This window comes from Coturnix japonica, chromosome 1 (genome assembly GCF_054131305.1).
Source record: "Coturnix japonica strain WE chromosome 1, WE-NBRP24, whole genome shotgun sequence".
NCBI classification, from domain to species: Eukaryota; Metazoa; Chordata; class Aves; order Galliformes; family Phasianidae; genus Coturnix; species Coturnix japonica.
This window is the reverse complement of record NC_140663.1, coordinates 126770339-126784855: the sequence shown is the minus strand read 5'-3', so window position 1 is coordinate 126784855 and position 14517 is coordinate 126770339. Positions and strand designations below refer to the sequence as shown.

The 14517-nt window shown below is 43.5% G+C and overlaps 1 protein-coding gene across 20 annotated transcripts in view; it reads left to right on the top strand.

Moving 5' to 3' along the window:
* The window catches only part of MCF2L (MCF.2 cell line derived transforming sequence like), a 141796-nt gene that overhangs the window by 26571 nt on the left and 100708 nt on the right, over nucleotides 1–14517 (top strand). For 3 of the 20 annotated variants that reach the window (XM_085534759.1, XM_085534744.1, XM_085534660.1), the window contains exons 2-3: nucleotides 247–345; nucleotides 5535–5722. The exons of 15 other annotated variants lie outside the window; for them this stretch is intronic. The gene's annotated coding sequence lies outside the window, so the exon portion shown is untranslated. Of the gene's footprint in view, nucleotides 1–246; nucleotides 346–5534; nucleotides 5723–6364; nucleotides 6687–14517 lie in introns of those variants that run through there. 2 more of the 20 variants (XM_085534752.1, XM_085534659.1) reach the window with 1 other exon arrangement.

The window sequence follows — 14517 nt, the reverse complement described above, 5'->3', positions numbered from 1 at the left end:
TTTGAGGGGGAGAAGCAGAGTTTGATCCGATGAAAACAAGCATTAAATTACAAGTTACAGTCACCATACATTCTATTTTCTTTTTCTTTATTAAATGTTTGGATATTTGTATTATTGCCTGTACTGATTTTTTTGAGTCTCTATAAGTAAAAAGAAAGCCTGTCTGATATTTGCTGGGGCAAACTGCCATTTGCATTTTAATAACTCAAGCTGTATTTTTTCACTCCTTTAACATTGTTGCTGTAGTTTTTCAGCTGCAGATGCTCACCAGGTATTCCAGCACTGGGCAGTGATACACAGCCCCATTGCCGCACTGTGCAGACCTACATGCACCGTGACCTTCATGTGAGCCACCAGTGCTATTGAATGCTATTTTCACACTTGCCAGCAGGCTCTGACTGTGTGCTGATCTTTAGCTTGCTAAGCTTGCATATTTTCCAAAGAAAAAAGCAGCTTTTATTTTTCTTTTCTCCTTTTGCTTCTGGCTTCATGATCATGTGGGTTAGATGGTTTCTATACCGCTTCTTTCTCCCTCTCTCTAACCCCCGCATGGGGATTCCCTACCAAAGGCACTTCTCATTACTTTTCTACAGCGAGTTGTTTTATTTATAGGTCTGTCTCATTTATTTATAGCTCTGTTTCAGTTTGCATCTTTCTTTGTTTGATTTGGTCTTGTTTTGTTCTTGTTCCTCTCGGGTTCCTTAGCCTGTTTCTCTGGAGCACTCTCATATTCTTGCACTCCACTCTATCCTTGGGTTAAATTGCTTGCTCTCTGGCTCCACCGCTGTCTTTCTGTTGACTCAGAAGCCCTTTGTAAGCAGTTAGATTTCCCTCACAGCCAATGGTCACATGCAGGTTTTTTCCAAGCCTGTTTTTCACTCGCTGCGGGCTCACAAGCAATTGTAATGCAGAGGTTCCGCTACCACCTCATATCTCTGCTAGTCACCTTCAGGCCTCAGGGGATCATAGAATCACCAAGGTTGGAAAAGACCTCCAAGATCATCTAGTCCAAGTGTTCACTTTAAAAAAGGACTTTCTCCTTTTTTGGAGTGAAGGAGAAAACACTTCTTTCTCAGAGCAGTTCCCTCAGCAGAAAAGCTCAGATTCATCTCAGGTAGCTTTAGACGTCTATGGCACATAGGACAGAAGAGGAATTCCCCAGGTCATTCTGAGGTGCATGCATCTGTCCCTTGACTGTGGGTAGCCTGGTGCAGCTCAGCTCCTAATTCAGCACCTCTTGAATGCCTCCAGTTAGGTATGGGAAGCCTAGGTTGCAGCTCATTCTTTCCACACCAGCTTCTCTACCTCTGGCTCCTTGCCCTCTAGGAAGCCCCGTGTGCCCATCCACATCTGACACAGCCTTTTCGGCTTCTCATCCAACACCGTCACACCAGCACTTTGCTTGGGAGTCCTCATGCTTCTTCTGCTCTGCCTAAACTGATATAGTTGCCCTCCCAGCCCCTGGTAGTGCTCCTTGGCCTCTCACATCCATGTGGATCTCTCACAGGATCCCACGAGTGCCTTTCACAGCAACATCTGATGAAACATTTCTCAGATTTCCTGACTATTTCTCAGCATTCACCTTCACTTTATCCCCCCAAATTTCACAGATACTCCTATAAAGTGCTTCTGGCCAAATTTAGCTATTAAGCTCGTGTTTCCTGCTCTTTAGCTGAAAAGTGTCATCTTCCTTGTTCATCGTATTCCTTCTCGGACTCCTTTTGCTGTACAATTCAAAACAACTTTGTACCTATCCCTCTTTGAGCAGCAAATAATGTACTCCCATGGCATCTTCCTTTGTTTTTCCCACATCTGATCCTCAGTCTTTACAGTCACTTCCCTTCTATCAAGTGGCTTTCTGGTCATTCCATAAGACAGAAGGGATTTGAAGAAATTCTCTGTTCCTACCAAGGATGGGTGTTTTTTGTTGTTGTTGTTGATTTGTTGGTTTGTTTTTACATCTGAACTTTTATTTTTGGTCTATTGGTGTATATATATATTTAAAATCATTTCTCTTCATTGGCCACAGTTTTTTCTTGTGCATTAATTGTATGACTACATGAGGTGGATTGTTTGCTGAGGGCTTGGACAAATGGAGGAACTGCATTAAGGGACAAGCTCTTTCTGCTGCTACTCACATTTGCGTCATCTCTGAGTTTGTAAGTTTTGCTGTGACAATGACATCCAGTTCACACCAACAGACTGCACAGAACTGGGAGTCCCAGCCATAAGCTTATGGTAGCCTCAAGAATGGTTTCTTTCCACCTTGGAAAGGTGCCATTGTCACAGCTGCCATCTGTTTCCTCTCCTGGAACAAAATCTGTGCACGCTGAGAAAAGTAGAAACATCTGCAAATCAAGGAAGATAAATACATTTATTGTTTCTTAGGAAAAATGTATGCAGTGTTACTAAGGTAAAGAGAGCACTGCCAACGTCACTGGAAAGAGTTAGCTTCTGCAAGGAACCATCACAGAATCATAGAATTACTCAGTTTGGAAAAGACTTCAAAGATCATCAAGTCCAATCTCAGTCTAACCGTAGTACCCTAACTAACAACCCTCTGCTAAATCATATCTCTGAGCACCACATCCAAACAGCTCTTAAACACATCCAGGGACCATGACTCAACCTGGATGTGTTTCCTAACATCCAACCTAAACTTACCTTGGCGCAACTTGAGGCCATTTCCCCTTTTCCTGTCACCTGTCACCAGTGAGAAGAGACTTGTCCCACTCTCACTGTAAGTACCTTTCAGATACTGGAAGAGAGCAATAAGGTCTCCCCTCAGCCTCCTTTTCCTCAGACTAAACAGCCCCAGTTCCCTCAGCCTCTCCTCATAGGGCTGATTTTCCAAGCCCTTCACAAGCCTCGTTGCCCTTCTCTAGGCCTGCTCCAGTGCCTCCATGTCCTTTTTGTACTGAGGTGCCCAAAACTGAACACAGTACTCAAGGTGAGGCCTCACCAATGCCAAGAACAGGGGCAGGATGACTTTCCTAGTCCTGCTCACCTCACCATTCCTGATACAAGCCTGGATGCCATTGGCCTTCTTGGCCACCTGGGCCACACTACTGGCTCATATTCAGCCGACTGTCCATCAGCACACCAAGGTCCCTTTCCATCAGGCAGCTTTCCAGCCACACCTCCCCAAGCCTGTAGGGTTGTCTGAAGTTGTTGTGACCAAAATGCAGGACCTGACACTTGGCATCAAGACAACCTCAGACCTGGTGCATACTGATGTGAGTGCTTCTGCATGCACCTACATTGCATCTGAGTCTTACTATAATCTAAATCAAAAAACTCAGAGTTGTTCCTTGGAAGATCTGCCATTCAGCCAGGAAAGCCTTGTCTGGGCTAATGTGCTTTGTGATATTAGAGAAGAAAAAGCCTGTTACTTGGATGAGTTTTTATGACCCTAGTGACTCGGAGTGCCTTCTTGGCACAACAGCTTGGCACAGCTGCCTTCACGCATGCAACATAAAAGAGCCAAGCCAAAAGATTACCTCATGCATATCAAATAGCAAGGAATGTCTACAGAAAAGAATCAACACAGCACACAGAAGAGGTGCAACACCTAATATAGGCTGCACTGTTTTCAAGGCGTTGCTTGTCTTAAGCTGACGTATTGAGCAAAGCTTGGAGCAGAAGGTGCCACTCACCATTTCCCTTAATGAAGCATATTGAGTGAGCTACACTGTGACCACTCAAGAGGTTTGGGGTTTTGCAGTTTCTGCATCAGACTGACAGCTTCTTAAGATTTTCAAGTATCTGAAACTGGATGTTTCAGATGGAAGTTTCAACCTGCTGTTCCCTAAAATCTGGCAACGTTGCTTTAGTTTTATTTCATTACTTCTTTTGTCTTGTGCTATTAAATATCAGCCAGATATTCTTTCATTTTGAATAGGAGTATGATCTTTTATGTTTTTACAGGCATGAAGTATTTGTACGTCTCTCAGTAAGCCTGTAATAATACATTGTTAGCTATTTGGGCTCCAGTTTACATTCCAACTATCCATGTTGCATAGATCAAGCCTGTTGTGAGCTATCTTACCAGCCTCAGAAATGCAGATACTGAGATGCAGGCAAACTGCCTGGTCATCCAGCCCAAAACATTCACCTTTGACAGCAGTATGGTGCTGCCAGCTCAAGTTTCCCCTCACTTGCAGCAATCTTGAATATTTGGTATATCCTTGATTTAGTTTCTGATGTTCTTTCTGTGGCTATTAGGTTTTTATTCTAATGGTCTCAATTTATTGATGGCCAGAAGTGAGTTGTGGTGTAGTCGGAGAACAGGGCTGGCTGTTGTCCATCCCACATGATGCCCTGGAACCATGGAGATTAAAGTCTGAGGAGTCCGGCACTGCCATGTAGAAATGTTGAACTTCATCACACAGAAGACAGAGATGACTGGGAGATTTAACATGAGAAGAAGCTGAAATGAAGAAGCCATGTGATACCCATCTGCAAACATTTGTATCTTTACATGAAGACTAAACATGTTCGAGCATGGGAGAGGCTGGTGTGAAGGGATCTCAGGCAATTAAATTGTTCTGGAGACACAGTGAAAGATAGAGCACATTGCTCAAATATTGACAAGCTGATAAAGCGCAGTGCAGTAGCGAGCTGGTTGGTTTTGAGGACATAGGTGTGCCATGCTCTCCAGCAGCATCCTGACTTCTGAAAATCAATTATCTGGGCAAATGGATATTTGGAGAATTAAGAACAGCCACAGTGCAGCACTGTGTCTCCTGCCACCCAGGCTGTGACTTCAGGGGCATAAGTTCTGCCCCCCCTTTGTGTACTGGGGGCACTTGCTAAGCACCAGTCTTACTAAAAATCTTTCAGCCCTTGAAATATTATTTAGCAGGTGGAGAACGTGCACCTGGAAGTGACTGTCCTGGCTCTTTTGTAGTTCTTAATTCTTGTTGAGCCAGAAATGCATCTTCTTTTCTTCCAACTCCAGCCTGTAACAGGGTGAATTTAAAGGGAAGGCAGTTTTACATATAAAAGACTGGGATAATTGATAGGGAAAATCACAAGCATGCACATAGCTGATCTTAAAAACAAATCTTCAGGTTACAGCCTTTGTTGTTATAAACATTCAGTGATAAATTAGATCATCTCTTTAAACAGTCTTACGTCTGGCTTCTGGGCTGGACACTGTGCTTTGCTTTGGTCATATTTTGTCCTGGGCTGCTGGCTGTCGCTCCATCCCACCTGTGTGGCTTGTCCTGTCAGTCCAGGCTGCCTCGTGTCACATGCCTGTGCTTTAACAGCTGCTGTTCCAGTCCAGCCTTGAATCAGGTTTTAGCCAATGCTGTGCACTAAATGAATCAGTGTGCTGTGTGACTCATTTATTTTCTCAGAATTTACCTTGCATGCATTGCTGCAGGCACAATGCCTCCTCTAGCAGCTGCTGGAAAGGCAGCTCCAGTGATCCCTACAGCTCTATTGCTGCTGCACTGCATATCAATAGCTGAATTGATGAATACCAGTTTCCATTATCTCAGTATTTTCAATTTCCATATTTACCACAGTGAAGAATGAGACAGTCATTTGATGAATTCATCTGGAAAAAGGAGAACTAGGAGCTGGCTTGTCAGAGTCCCTGCCTGCTTCTGAGAAGAGCCTAAGCTTGACCAGACGTGTCGTGTGGGTCAGGGCAAAATTTACCCCTTTTAGTTCTCACTACCATGTAACGCGTACTTCTCTCTCTGGACACCAGGTAATTCTACTGAGTTGCATTTTCAGCTTCTAGTCATGTCGGTGATCTGGTTGCTGTTGCCCAACTGCCATAGCAATGGAAGTTTGAAACTTTTTTGCTTACCATGTTGACAGTTTTGGCAAAGATTTTGTCTGCACATTGCATATGTTTCTTAAGGCAAGGTACACTTATGCAAAATGTATCTAAAATTCTTATAAAGATACTTCTAAACAAAATAAATGCATACATACAAGCATTTGATTAGGCACACAAAGAAAAAAAATGCACTTGTTCTTGAGTGATAAATTTTCCCACCTTTGCTTGAGGAGGATGGGAGAGCAGAAGAATTGAAGAGAAAGAGAAAGGAGGAGGATAGATAAAGGAAGCAAAACAGGTGTGATGTGTTGGGTTGTGCAGCTACTAGGATGAAAATAGCTGGCAGAAATGAGGTGACATAAAAAGATTTTCTGGATGTTTTGTGCATGGATAGTCATTTAGTAGGGCGTGAGGCTGGGGGCCCCTTACTACAACATGTCTGGGACACAATAGCTTTATGTTTAATAGTTATGATGGAATATGACCTACATACACTGAATCACAAGAGTGATGAAAATTCATCATTGGTATTTAATTCATGCTTGAGTGGATGCCAGGCTTTAATTATGAGACAGCTCCAGTCTGCTCAGTACCCAGACATTTGCTGTGACCCTGGCACAGCTGGTTTTGCCGGGGACAGACACAGTCAGAAATCCCCTTTTTGAGCTCTCTACAAAGACTACCGGAGCTGCAAGTGACCCGAGGGATGCAGTTTGGAGCTTTAATATTAGAGATTTGAAGGCAGAGAAAGGCAAAGAGTGTCTGAGTGCATTGGAAAGAGCAAAAGCAGGGCACTGAAGTTTGTAGAAGCCAAAATGGTGTCAGCAACCTGTAGAAAAAATCAGTCGTTTCCACATCTACCAAATCACTTGTGAAGTAGTTTATGAAGGTAAGAGAAAATATAAACCAACAGCATTCTGAGCTTTCCAACTGCATGCATTCTTCATTTTCCTCTGCTGAGCCTCTTCAGCATTTCTCACTTTCTTGCTTAGGAATACCCAAATTGCTTTGAGAGTACACTGCTCGGGGTGGGAGAGGATTATTCATAGAAACAGCTTCTCTCTGGTGTTGTATGAAGGCAGAAGATGAATTATTTTAGTGTGGCAGGTGGAGGTGCTTTTTACAACTGTTTACATTTCGAACATCTACCAGGAATTAAAAAGGCTTATTAAAAACTGTGTGGCACAGAGGCCACTATACATCATGAGAGTGAAGGTGTGCATTAAATACAGTGGTGTTAATTTGCTACTGTGTGCTTAGCATTTTACAGTAGTACTAACAATTCCCATCCAGCCTTCAGAAAATTAGGAGTGGTCTTTTCTGCATCCTACCACCTGCCTTTTAAAACATGGATACTGAAAAATGTCTCTTGGTTTTATTTAACATGGTTTTTAAACATCTTCACCCCAATGGCTCTTTCAGAGTGATATAGGACTGTATTCAGTGAAGATTATGTCCGACATTTATATTTTGCTGTAAAGAAGTGTTACCGGATCTGGTGAAAAAAGGCAGGATTTAGGTTTCTGTCCCCTAAGGAGGGCAGGAGTTGAGAGAGATCCAAAAGTGGTTTGAAGGGAAATACAGGTATTTGAGATAGTCCTGCAGAGTGTCTGCCGAGGAAGGAAGGAATCTGGGTGTTGCCGTTTGGCACTCACACCACGAAGAAGTCCTTCCTGTTCCTTTCCTTTCCCATCAAGCAGCTCCTGGCCTTTTGCACGTGGCCATTTCTTCAGCTGCTGCATTGCAAGTCTCTGCCCAGTGCAGCTTCTGGCCAAGATGGGAGGTGGGAGCAGGTGGAGGGATGGAGGTGGGTCCAGCAGAGGGCCACAAAGATGATCAGAGGTCTGGAGCACCTCCCTTATGAAGACGGGCTGAGGGAGATGGGCTTGCTCAGCCTGGAGAAGGCTACAGGGAGACCTCTTTGCAGCCTTCCATTAATTAAAATGGGATTATAAAAGGCAGGGAATCAACTTTTTACTTGGGTAGGTCATGACGAGACAAGGGGAATGATTTTAAGCTCAAGGAGGGAAGGTTTAGACTGGATGTCAAGGGCAGGTTCTTTACAGTAAAAGTGGTGAGGTGCTGGCACAGGCAGCCCAGAGAGACTGTGGATGCCCCATCCCTGGATGTGTTCCAGGTTGGATGGGTTCCTGGGCAGCCTGGCCTAGTACCAGATCTGGAGGTTGGTGGTCCTGCCTTTGGAGTTTGATGATCCTTGAGGTCCCTTCCAGTCTAGGCCATTCTATGATGATTCTACAAGATGAGCCACTGCCATGAGCTGCAGCCTCGGTTTTGGACAGCCAGCTGCAAATGTTCCTGTTGTGGGAGAGGTGTGTACTGAATTAGTTTTGTGACATTACATAATCCAGCACGTAGTGTTCAGGTTTAAGGACATACAAGGAAAAAAAGGAAGCAGGACCACTTGTGCACCCACTCTCTGCTCCTCCCTAGCCCTCCTCTCTGGTCTCCAAGCCAGCTATGGAACAGTTGTGTAGGTGTTGGTTTTGTTTATTAGACCTTGTGGGGCCTTACAACCCTCACGTACGCATTAAGAAGAGGAAGGCTCACAGACAAGCCCAGTTCCTGCTGTGTGGGCTGATATTCTGTGCAAGGAACTTGGCCTGTGTTGGATGCTGTGGTCTGCAGGCCCTCATCAGGTCCTGGTGTGCTCTGGGGTACCACAGGCCCTGCACTGACTGCCATTGGCTGCAGGCGGAGTTACTCAGGAAGAAGTAATTAGAAGTTTCAATAATGAATATGTTAATACCACAGATCTCAAACTTTGAAGTTTATCATTGCATTCAGGAAAAATCTTAGTTGGAACTACTCATGCCTTTAGAAAGGGATTGTTTTTAGGGTCAAAGCCTGTTTTTTAGAGTGTTGCTAATAATACATTAGTAAGTTATTAAGCTATGAATAAATGAAGCTGTGTTTGTTTTAAAGGCTGCTCATCTGCTCTGTTCTATTTTCATTGCTGGGTATTGCTCCACGCAGCCTGCCGAGCCCTTTGCAGATGAGCTGTACTGAATTTGACAGCTCCCTGCCTGGAGTAACTTGTTATCTCTGTGAGACACAGCAACAAAGGGAACATCAGATGAGCATGTTGGAATTGGTGAGGGAGGAGCATTCGCAGAGTGAAATAAGGTCAAGAGTATTGCTGCACCAGGGCTGCACCATGCCTTTACAGCCTTGGAACAGTCTATAGAGCTCTTAGGTGGGTGAATATGAGGTCTGTGTCCCATGGAACATCTTAGCAAAGCTGCTCCCCTGTTTGCTGCATTTGGAGCCTTACTGCAGTTCACATCCAGCTTGGATTGCTGAGTCTCCTTTCCTCAGGATGGGATGGGGTGGGGTAGGGGGATGCAGTATGAAGCGAAGCATAAGGTAACAAATCACCTTGTTGCCACCTGATAAGCTGGGCCAATTTAAAAGAATTTTAATGAAGCATTTTTAATGAAGTATTGAATTTTTTGAGACTTTCTGAAGATTGTTCTGCACCTTTTGCCACTTGTTTGCCCTTGGTAATAGTGAATTAGAATGTTATCCGTCTCAGGGTTTTAAGTCATGTTTGTACCAGAAGGCAGTTCTCTGCTAACACTGCCAGTAAAAAGCAAGAAGAAAAAGATGACTGAAAAAATGACTGACTGAAAAGCAAAATATAATGTGGTAAGAATTAGAAGTGATGTAGTTGCTTACATGGTTAAATAATTTCTCAACAGTGTCTACTTCAAAAGGTGTTCGGCAGCTCTAGGGAAGATTTGTCCCATGTAAAAATCCAATTCCATTTTGCAGTTAGAGACAGTTTGTATTTTAGCCTGTTCTCAAATAGTTTACACTCACTTTATCTGGCTCTCAATTGCCTGGGTAAGATTTGGAGATGCTTTTTACGAGTGCCAATACAATATCACACTTTATTTTGTATGTATTCAGAAAATGACTCATTTGGTTCTCTGCAGGCAAAGTTTGCACTTGTGGAAGACTTGTCCTGACAACCTTTTTGCACTTACTGTGCAATACATCCCAACCTTTCCCTGGGTGAAGCAATGGATGTGAGGAGGGAGCTCTTAAGCACAACTTTCAAATCACTGGCAAACCCTCTGGCTGCATCTGAGGTTTTCATGAAGAGGATTTCTGTGCTATAGTTACTATGAAGGGAAAAACAAAACTCTTTGTGACTGTCTCATAATTTGTGTTTCCTGTGTTACTGCATCAAATATAGCTATCTCTTTGGAAGTTTACTTGTCTGGGTAAATCCCAAAGCTTACTTTGGTATTTTGTGGTAGAACATTACCATTGTTGATTTGTTCGCTTGCAAATCTCAGAGATCCTTCTTAATCTGTGTGTCGTAGTACTGTGAATTCTTAATTGTTTGGATCCAGTTGCTGATCTGAGGCTTGACTTGATGCACGCTTCTGTCAGCATTCGTTAATCTCGAGCTCTTTTACCATCTTAGGGCAGATTTCAGTGAGTGTTGTATCACTCTCTTAGTCTTCCATATCTTGTGAATTAGACATGTGACATTTCAGCTTATCCTCTCCCCTTTAGCTAAAAACTACTGCATTTTAAGTTGCAATATGTTGTCGAACGGCGGGAGAAAAGCAAATGACCACACCTGTCATTGACATATGATCAGCTATTCTCGTTTATTCCTTGGCTGCGTGTACCTTTATAATACGGATAATTAGCTCATACATATTGCAAAAGTGGAGCTCATCATTGGTTCCCAATTACATACCATCCCCGAGTATCTTTGCAGCTTGTTGTTATCATCCTGAAAGTTACTCCCTTGCCGAGTTCACAAAACCATGGCTAGTTTCTCACCATCCCAGGGCATCCTGTTGATCTCACTGTCCTTGCAGGTGGCATGGCTGCTTGATTAACTGCACTGTGTTTACGACCCTTCTCAGCTAGCTGTAAAAAACACTCCCTACATTTCCCCCGTTTTCTTTTAGGATGAAAAACGGTTTGATTTAACGACCGATTAATCATATTTAACAAGCAGTTCAGTTCATTTGTTCAGTCAGTTCTCATGTAGTTTTATCCTGCTTCATAGCTGCTGTTCCGTGAACTTCTCATCTGGATCCATGACTGACGCTCTGTAGAATTCTTCTTACAATACTGCCTATAGAATAGCAACACTACTTAAATTAATAACATAACTATTATAACTCAATCAAGGCCTCAATTGACAATACTCTAAAAATGAAAAAGAGACAAGTCAAATACAACATAACAACATTACTATTAAATCCACTAAAAAGAACAAACATGTTTGTACTGCAACCTAAGTTTCTGCAACCTGAAAATAAATCCGTGAGGGTCCCATTGTGTTAATCTGTAACTGATCAGGAAAAGTCTTCAATTTTCATATACTCTAATATATTGATTTTAATGACCACTAAAATTTGTGCAATAAATGCTTTTAGGATGCTCATAACCATGCTCTACCAACTGAGTTATCCGGGCTAATAATTGATTAATGATCGCACAATTTAATGGAATAGCATGTCAAATAGAACCAATTTTAGAGGACAAATGTACTAGAGTATCACTAGGGGCATTAATACTTATTGACCCTTGAGAAACAGCAAGCCATGTTGGTGGTGGATGTGACAGGTAGTGCCAGCAGGGCGTCCCCTGCTTCAAGGTGCACATTTCCTCTCTCACCCATCACAGATTCTCTCCTGCATTCAGGGTCTGAAGGATTTCTTCCAGTTGTACACCATATCCGCATGGCCAGTGCGTGATACAGAGCCCAAGTGGAACACCTGCTTGGAAAACAAATAAACTATCAAATTTAGTTCTATTAGCGTGCACTTTTGTCTAAAATGATGCATGGTTATATTTTCAGATCCCAATTAATTGGATGTAAAAGAGGTATCCGTTCTATGATACAGGGTCATCTCTTTGACTGGGATTCCTTTCCAGGTTTTGTCTTTGCAAATTAAGAAAAGCTAATTAATAGGCTAATAACATCATAACCAAACAGTACTAAAACATTAAAAGAGCTATTCCTGTAGATTCTAGCATTGATTAGATCAAATCCTGTTTAATACACATCTGATCTATTACTAAAATAGAAGAAGCACACAACATCCTAGCTAATGCTTTAAACTCTAAATCTTGAGACTGCATTGGTAAAACAGAAAAGCTCAGAATCACAGAACTATCAAGGTTGGAAAAGACCTAGAAGATCATCTAGTCCAACCATCAGCAATACTTCCTGGCTAAATCATATTCCTCAGTGCCACATCCAAGCGTTTCTTGAACACTCCCATGGTCGGTGACTCCACCACCTCCCTGTGCAGTGCATTCCAATGCCTGACTACTCTTTCCGAAAAGTAATACTTCCTAATGTCCAGCCTGAATCTCCCCTGATGCAGCTTAAAACCATTCCCTCTAGTTCTATCACTATCACACACTATGTCAAACTATTACTAATATTATCTATAACACAGCAAGTTACAAAGCAATACCACTAAGTAAGAAACACACAATTACAATTACTATAAAGGCTGGATGCTATTTTCTGCCTTCAGATGAGACCGAAGATATCATGCTGGAACCCACATAGGGCCAGTCCCTGTGGAAATACGAGCATATTCACGACCCCAAATTGTCAGTGGTAGGGAACAGTCCCAAAGTCCTGTGGCCATATTCCAAACATTAACCATAGGCTGTTCCTTTTGCACTGGGGAAGCCTCAAAATGACGATCCACATAAGCTGTATCTGTATGAACACGATTCAAAAACTTCAGCACAAGCAAAACAAGCAAAACCTTACATAATATTTTCAAAAAATTCAGCACAAGCAAAACAAGCAAAACTTTGCATAATATTTCTTGTAATGTGTCTCCCATATTCCCCCTTTTTTGTTTAATAATAAGAATGGATTTCAATGTTTGATAAATGTGATCAGTGATAGCTTGTTCAGTGGGAGAATGAGCAATGGCTGTAGTATGTTTAACACACCCTTCTTGGAGGAAAGTTTGAGTGGCCTTAGAGGTATATGCAGGCCCATTATCTGTTTTTGTAGTATGTGGGATTCCCATAGCAGCATAAGCAGATAGCCAGTGTTTACGGGTGTCATGACTGCGTTCACCTGTATGTGCTGTGGCAAATACATAAGAAGAATGAGTATCTATTGTTATATGTGCATATTTTAGACAGCCAAATTCAGGAACGTGAGTGACATTTGTCTGACACAGTTGAAGAGGTGCTGTGCCACATGGATGTGTCCCAATTTGAGGCAAAGAGGTATCAGTCAAATTATGTAGCCGGTATTCAATCATAAACACAGCGTATTGCATAGCAGAGAGTATCATTCCTAACACAGTTTTCCAATCGTGAGGGGTCATAGCGCAACTGTCACTGTTTGCAACCAAAAGATTGTATGTAAAGGCTGACTGAACTCCGTATGTTCTCACTGACTCCCTTAGCTCCTTCACTGCCTCACAAGGCAGAGATTCCAAATGGGCGACCTGATTAGGAAAGGTTTGCAACGTGTCAGCATCACCCCTTAATATTGTTTCTTTTCTGCCTTGTTCTAAGACATCACAGTACGCTGTAGGGAAATTTGTCATTCCTGTTCCAAACAAAGTATCAAGAGAAAATGCGTCCGATTCGCTTTCTGGATCTACAGGACCGGGGTCACAACGATCCTCTGGTTTCGGTCCATCCGCGTCTTTAACCACGTTATACACGGGCTGCACAGACGCAGCCGCGCACGACGAGGGGGGGGCGGCACGGCGAGGTGCAGAGAACGACGTGGGCGAAGCAGAGGGCGGGGGCGCGACGAGCGACGTAGGCGGACTGAAGGGCGGGGGTGGCGTAGAGGCCGACAACGCGGCGAGAGACGTGTGCGGGGGGGCAGGCGGCCGCTGGCTGGGAACGGCTGCTTGCGTCGGAGCGCGGCCGCTGTTCTTTCTTGCGCTGAGCTGGAGGTTTCTTGACCGGCGACGGCAGGTGACGGTGTTGTGGTTGTCCGTGCGGCAGTTCTGGCACCACACACCGACAGCTTGGCAATTCCGTCGCAAATGTCCCTTAACGCCGCACCGGAAACATTTAAAAGAGGTGCTTGGGCCTGCACTGGTTACCGCAGACGCTTGTAAGGGTGCAAGAGCTGCTAACACCTGATTCTGGGAAGCCTCAGCCTGTGCTTTTAATCCTGCCCCTAGCTCTTTAATAGCCTCAACTATGAAAGCCTGAGCCCCCGTGGGCACACTCGATAATCTGTCTAACGCCTCCTCTATTGTCCAGTTACTCCTCAAAGTACTTAGAATGCCACGAGCTGTAGCATTACAATTCTGAAGTGCACAATGTTTTAGCATTATTTCCCTCATGTACTCTGGTACTCTAGCCTTCTCTATGGCTCCGGCTACCTTATCTAGAAACGCTCCAAAATCCTCATTTCTTCCCTGCTGGATTCCCATGTAAGACGGCAGCCCACCTGGTGCCTTGATCTTATCCATAGCCTGCCTGGCCAGATACATTGACTCCCTACATTTAGCTGGTCCTAATAAAGCCTGGGCCTCCGTCTGGATGAAAGGACCCACCCCTAAAAGTTCTTCAACGGTGACATTATACAAGGGATCTCCGGGCTGCCTAACTATCACAACGCTCTGTTGGCACATCTCTTCCCAATAAGCATTAAATAGCAATTGTTCGTGCTGCGAAAAAATCAACCTAGCTATAGCCCGACAATCAGATGGCAACAAAAC